Source organism: Mercenaria mercenaria, chromosome 1 (assembly GCF_021730395.1).
Source record: "Mercenaria mercenaria strain notata chromosome 1, MADL_Memer_1, whole genome shotgun sequence".
In the NCBI taxonomy this organism is placed as follows: Eukaryota; Metazoa; Mollusca; class Bivalvia; order Venerida; family Veneridae; genus Mercenaria; species Mercenaria mercenaria.
The window spans coordinates 106,735,689-106,743,297 of NC_069361.1; positions in this window are offsets into that span (position 1 = coordinate 106,735,689).

A 7,609-nucleotide genomic window follows, 5' to 3' on the forward strand; every position below is an offset into this window, starting at 1 on the left:
CAATAGTGAACAGCCAAGTTATAATACAAGAATATCATCCTCAAATAAAATATGACAACAAGTAAAACCATGAATACTATAGTCTATAGATCGGGATCCGCTAAGCAACCCGCGGGTTGTGACGGAAGAGGATTAGATTTACTGTGAAACAAATGTAATGTAAATGTTCAGAATAAAAGGGAATTAATTCATGTGATTACATAATTAAGTTAGAGTTACTAAACTTCTAATTAGCATATAGAAAAGTCAAAACCGCTACACAACAATCAAGCGTCATTAAACCCTATACCTGACATGAAAATAGTCTTTATTATATGGGTAAATTGCACTATATACAGATATGGACTACATTCGAGTATACAGTGGAGGTATGTCAAGCGAATTACTACCTTCTTACCTGTAAGACAACAACAGGACCAAATGGTCCTGGATCATTGGACTGAGGGACATGCACATATGTCATGAGGAACATCAGTGAAAGGTTTTTTTTTAAAAAATAAACCATGAATTATAAAGTCTTGGTCCATATTTATAAGTGGTTTTAAACATTTGACATTCATAACTATCATCATCTTCAGTAATCGCCTCTCTCTAAAAGAGTATACTTGCGATTTGTTTAAAATACTGTACATGCATAAGGGACAACTATTTACATCTAAAAGACTAAAAGCCTCTCCTTGAACACAGTTTAAAAAACTGATAAAATGAAGACTGACATTTAGAATGTGTTGATATTTCTTAGAATAGCCTTAAAGCTCTAGCATAGGCTGATTTATGGCACATTGAGGCAGGCAGTTCCAAATGACAACAGTGGCTTGGAAGAAGCTGTGTAGGTATGCACTTGGATTGCTACAGGAGATTTGGTTGTACTGTTGGTTGTGGATTCTGGCTGATCTTGTCAATTGCCATAAAGGAGGATCAGGAATAATGTCGACAAGATTATGTCTAATTTTGTACAACATGGTTACTCTGGACATATGGCGTCTGTGCTGAAGTGTGTCCCCCTGGAGTACATGGAGCATATTTGACACTGAACTTGTTCGTTGGTAGTCGTTTTTGATGAACCTTGCAGCTCTTCGCTGAATCATCTCCAGCTGGCTGATGTGGCTGTCAACGTATGGGGACCACACAGTGAAAGCATACTCCACCATGGGATGGACATATGTCTTGAAGACCATTGCTTTGGCACTTGGTGGACTTGAGCTGATGTTCCTGCGGATGAATGCCATGGTGGAGTTGGCCTTTTTGGTGATGTTATTTATATGGGTTTTGCAAGAGAGGTCGGGTGTGATGGTGACTCAGAGATATTTAGCACCTTCTGTAGGTTTCAGCCGGGTTCCATGGATGTTGTATGTAAAGTCAAATGGATTTCGTTAGTTGATTATGTGAATAACTTCACACTTGTCAGGATTAAATGACATGAGCCACTCACGTTCCCTGTCTTGCAAACAATCAAGATCGCATTGGAGTTGTCTGATGTCTTCCTGGCTTCTGATTTGTCTGTACATTAGACAGTCATCTGCAAAAAGGCGGACTGTTGATCTGACTCTCGAAGGCAAGTGGCAAGTCATTGATGTACGTAAAGAACACTGCCCTGTGGGACACCACATGAGACAGAAGAGACTTCTGAACTAGCACCATCAAGGACTACTTGTTGTGCAGGAAATTGGCGATCCAAGAATGAATGCTGTCCCTGACTCCGTAGTGAATTAGCTTCTGTAGGAGGCGTTGATGACTAACCTTATCAAATGCCTTACTAAGATGTAGAAGAATAGCATCTATTTGCTGGTTTTTGTTGATGCCGTTAGCTAGGTCATTTATAGTGAGAATAAGCTGGGCATCACAGGAAAGTTTCTTTTGGAAGCCATGCTGGAAATCAGCGAGTAAATTGATAGAATCAAAGTGAGACATGACTATGACCTATATCTTTGACATTGGGACCCTAGACTGTGAGTTGCAAATGGATTTAACATGGAACTCTTACAGTTAAACATTTAACTTTGATTCATGACATTGAACTTCGATGTGATGGCTCATCTTGTCCCAGGGAGCATTAGTGCCAAGCTTAAAATCATGATTTCAAGGATGGATTACAAAATTGCCAATTATCCAATCCAGTTTGTTTAACATAAGAACAAAGGTCCTTCCTACATCAAACATCCAATTCTATTTGGTGAACATCAAAAAATAAATAAAGGCACTAGAGAATGTATATTCTTAAAATCAATCACAAGAGGACCATGATGGTCCTGAATCGCTCACCCGCCCCCACATGAACTGAGTATGACGTCATTTTTTCTATTATTTGACATAGTGACCTAGATTTTGAGCTCATGTGACCTTCTTCTGAACTTGACCTAGATATCATCAAGATAAAAATTCTGACCAATTTTCATGAAAAATATGGCCTCTAGAGAGGTCACAAGGTTTTTCTATTTTTGGACCTACTGACCTAGTTTTTGATGGCACGTGACCCAGTTTCTAACTTGACCTAGATATCATCAAGATGAACATTCTGACCAACTTTCATAAAGATCCCACTAAAAACTTGACCTCTAGAGTGGTCACAAGCAAAAGTTTACAGACGCACGCACGGACGCAGCACGATCACAAAAGCTCACCTTGTCACTTTGTGACAGGTGAGCTAAAAAGCGCACAACTACCACACAAGTTATCTCATCCAGCTGGTTGAGATCTTGTGTCCATTAAAGATATGACCCAGTCTGGTGAACAAAAATATATAAAGCCATGCACAAAATGGGACACAAACTTAACAAGAGCTGTCTTATGACAGCACACATGACTATTTAAGGCTTGTCAGTAAAATGGATTTTCTGTCTTAGAATAGGTATATTGTCCCAATTCATGCAAGAGTTATACAACTTGATGTTGTGATCTTGTTCAATTGCACACAAAATCTGTTTAAATTTTCAACCAAGTATATGCACTAGTTTTGCAGATAGTAATTTAAACCTGCAAATCGGTGTTCCCATATGAAAATCAAAGCCTTGAGACATCTGGTGGTGGAGGGTTTTGGTAGATTTATTTTCAGTTTAATGGCAACTGTTGTGTACCTCAATGCCTTTCATTAACAGCTAGGATAAATCAGAGAGCATCTGAATTTACATTTTGTCTATTAAAAATGTCATGTCACCTGTACAAAATATAACTTTATAAACCAGAAAATATCGGTAAAGCCGATGGATGCTCTCCCGGAATATGCATTATTACATATCAAAAGAACAAAAGTGGAATTCACTGACGATGATGGCGCTACAGTTTACTAATGTTGAATAATCAATGGCAATATCTGTGAAAATCATCTGAACGAAACATGAAGACAATATGCGCATCTCCTATTGGAAGTGAAGTTTACAATGAATTCCAGCCAGTGGTTGCTGATGAATATTCCATACAAGATTATATTACTGTAGTATAGTATGTTGAATACTAAAAGGGCAGTAACTCAATGAAAAAGCTTACGACCAGAACATAGAGACAATATGAGCAACTCCTTTTGTGATTGAAGCTTCCCATGAAGGTTTGATGAATTCCAGGAAGTTGTTGGTGAGGAATACTCCATATAAGAAATTGTACTATAGCATACTAATGGTTGATAATCACAGGACACTATAACTCATTAAAAATCCGATCAACATACATAGATAATATGCGCATCTCCTTTTAATAGTAAATCTTTCTATGAAGTTTGGCTAAATTCTAACCAGTGGTTGGTACAAGAACTGTACTAGAGTATACTAAAATTGAATAATCAAAGGGCAATAACTTGGTGAAAAACATCCGACCAGAACACGAAGAAAATTAGTCATTTCTCCTGAGACATCTGGTGGTGGAGGGTTTTATCAAAGCCTCTATTGTATACACAAGGTTTTTCTTTGATTTGACCTAGTGACCTAGTTTTTGACCCCAGATGACCCATTTTCGAACTTGGCCTAGACTTCATCAACATAATCATTCTGACCAATATTCATGAAGATCAACTGAAAAATACAGCCTCTATCGCATACACAAGGTTTTTCCTTAATTTGACCTAGTGACCTAGTTTTTGATCCCAGATGACCCATTTTCTAATTCAGCCTAGATTTCATTAAGATTATCATTCTGACCAAAATTCATGAAGATCAATTGAAAAATACAGCCCCTATCACATACACAAGGTTTTTCCTTGATTTGACCTAGTGACCTAGTTTTTGACCCCAGATGACCCATTTTCGAATTCAGCCTAGATTTCATCAAGGTAATCATTCTGACCATAATTCATGAAGATCAATTGAAAAATACAGCCCCTATCGTATACAAAAGGTTTTTCCTTGATTTGACCTAGTGACCTAGTTTTTGACCCCAGATAACCTGTTTTCGAACTCGGCCTAGATTTCATCAAGGTAATCATTCTGACCAAATTTCATGAAGATCAGATGAAAAATACAGCCTCTATCGCATACACAAGCTAAATGTTGACAGACGACAGACTACGGACATCGAGCGATCAGAAAAACTCACCTGAGAATAAAAAGGGCATAACTTTGCCAAAATCAATTCAGGTTTGTAGGACATACACCTTTCACTACATTTTATCCAACAAAATAACTTTTATTAAGTTTCAGTTTAATATCTGCATTGACTGGACAGCAATTTGTATGCAAAACTACAACCTAGATTTTCTATGTCCAGTATGGGGGGACAATTTTTTTAATTCATGTAAGAGTTACGAGACTTGATGTTGAGACCTTGACTTATTACCTGAAAGATGAGTGTGAAGTTTTAACATAGAACCAATCTGCAAAGGAACTACCGAAGTATGGAAAAACCAGTAGTTTACATCCCGAATGGGACATTTCCCCTACAAAAATTAGCACTACTTCAAAAGCCACAACTATGGCAACTGTAGTGTAACAATAGCTTGCCGAACACGAAATGCCCCCCTTGATGCATTCAGTAATTGCACAAGAAACAGAGTGATCTTGGCGCCATCCACTGAGCCATTTTTGAATGTTCAAAATTTCAAGACTAGCTCAAGGTCAAAATCAAGGTCAAATTTCATTTCGGTACAAAACAATGTGTATGTGGTCCAAATTTGAAAACTGTGGTTTGAGAAATGTGAAAGCAGGTCACTAGACCAATTTCAAGGTCAAAGTTCATTTCGGTAGACAGAACTATGCATGTGCTTCAAATTTGGAGGCTGTAGCTTGAGAAATGTGAAAGTAGGTAATAGGTAAAAATCAATGTCAAATTTCAATTCAGAACACAAAAAATATGCATGCGGTCCAAATTTGAAGTCACTAGGTCAAAATCAAGGTCAAATTTTATTTCGGAACACAAAACTATACAAGTGGTCCAAATTTGAAGCCTGTACCTTCAGAAATGTGAAAGTAGGTCACTAGGTAAAACTCAAGATCAAAGTTCATTTCAGTACACAAAACTATGCTTTGGTTCAAATTTGTAGGCTATAGCTTGAGAAATGTTGAAGTATAGGTCACTAGGTCAAAATCAAGGTCAAATTTTATTTTGGAACAAAAAACTATGCATGTGGTCCAAATTTGAAGCCTGTACCTTCAAAAATGTGAAAGTAGGTCACTAGGTCAATAACAAGGTCAAAGTTTTTTTCGGTACACAAACCTATGCATGTGGTCCAAATTTGAAGGCTGTAGCTACAGAAATGTGAAAGTAGGTCACTAGGTCAAGATCGAGGTCAACTCATGTCAAGGTTCATCTTGCCACTCAAAACTATACATGTGGTCCAAATTTGAATGATGTATGTTATGGACATGAAGATTCTAAGTTTTTCCCTATATAAGTCTATATGAACCATATGACCCCTATGACAAAGCCATAGTCTTTGTGGTTTGGACAAAAATATTTTCCCTATATAAGTCTATGTAAACCATGTGACCCCCAGGGCGGAGCCATATTTGACCCTAGGGGAATAATTTGAACAATCTTAGTAGAGGACCACTAGATGATGTCATATACAAAATATCAAAGCCCTAGGCCCTGTGGTTTTGGACAAGAAGTTTTTCGAAGTTTTTTCCTATATAAGTCTATATAAACCATGTGACCCCCGGGATGGGGCCATATTTGACCCCAGGGAAATAATCTGAACAATCTTGGTAGAGGTCCACTAGATTTTGCTACAAACCAAATATCAAAGCCCTAGGCCCTATGGTTTTGGACAAGAAGATCAGAAACCGTTTAACTGTTCCTGGCTAATGTGACCTTGACCTTTGACCTAATGACCTCAAAATCAATAGGGGTCATCTGCTGGTCATGGCCAACCTAACTATCAATTTTCCTGACACTAGGCCCAAGCGTTCTTGAGTTATTGCCTGGAAACCATTTTACTGTTCCTGGTCACTGTGACCTTGAACTTTGACATACTGACATCAAAATCAATAGGGGTCATCTGCTGGTAATGACCAACCTCCCTATCAACTTTCATGATCCTAGGCCCAAGTGTTCTTGAGTTATCATCCGGAAACCGTTTTACTATTCAGGGTCACTGTGACCTTGACCTTTGACATACAGACCTCAAAATCAATAGGGGTCATCTGCTGGTAATGACCAACCTCCCTATCAACTTTCATGATCCTAGGCCTAAGCGTTCTTAAGTTATCATCCGGAAACGGATTGGTCTACATTCCGACCGACCGACCGACCTACCGACCGACATCTGCAAAACAATATACCCCTCCTTCTTCGAAGGGGGGCATAATTAAATATGACTTACAAAAGGAATAAATACCTTATGGAGAAACAAGCTGTGTGCATTTAAACAAGCTGTGTGCATTTTGCTCAAGTGAGTTTTTGTGATCACCCTGTGTCTGTCACCATCAATTTTTTACTTGAACGTTTATCTTCTCCTGGTCAGAATTTCACTAAACTTGGTCTGTAGCATCCAGGCAAGGTCATACCTCAAGTTTGTTCAAATAGTTCTGCTTGACTGATTATAGAGCTGATAATAGAAAAACCTTTCAACTACTTCTTGTGAACCACCTGATGGATCATCACCAAACTTGTTCTGTAGCATCACAGTAAGGTCCTCTCTCAGATGTGTTCAAATCAGGCCAGTAGTTTCTGACAAGGGGATTTTTAAACATTCCACCATATACATACAAGAAAAAATTTTGATCACGACCTCTGGCTGCCATGTTTTTGATGAATTTAATAATTTAAACAATCTTTGTAGAGGGTCACACAAGAACCATTTGTGTGAAATTATTTTAAAATCATTGAGTTCCCACACAAATAGGGAAAAGTGACCAAACCCTCAGGCGGACATGCTTTTTGACAAATCAAAATAATTTGTTCAATCTTGGTAGAGAGCCACACATGGACCATTTGTGTGAAATTATTTTAAAATCGGGCCAGCACTTCCATACATGAAGATATTCAAAGTTTCCACCTATTTATTACATATAGGGAAATGTGACCACACCTACCCAAACCCTTGTGGTCAGGTCTGCTTTGACAAATCAGAATAATTTGAACAATTTTGATTTCATGAGGTCATCTTGTGTGAAATTATTCCACAATTAGACTAGCTTTTTAGGAGGAATTGTCCTTTGAAGATTTTTCTATTTTTTAAATAGCT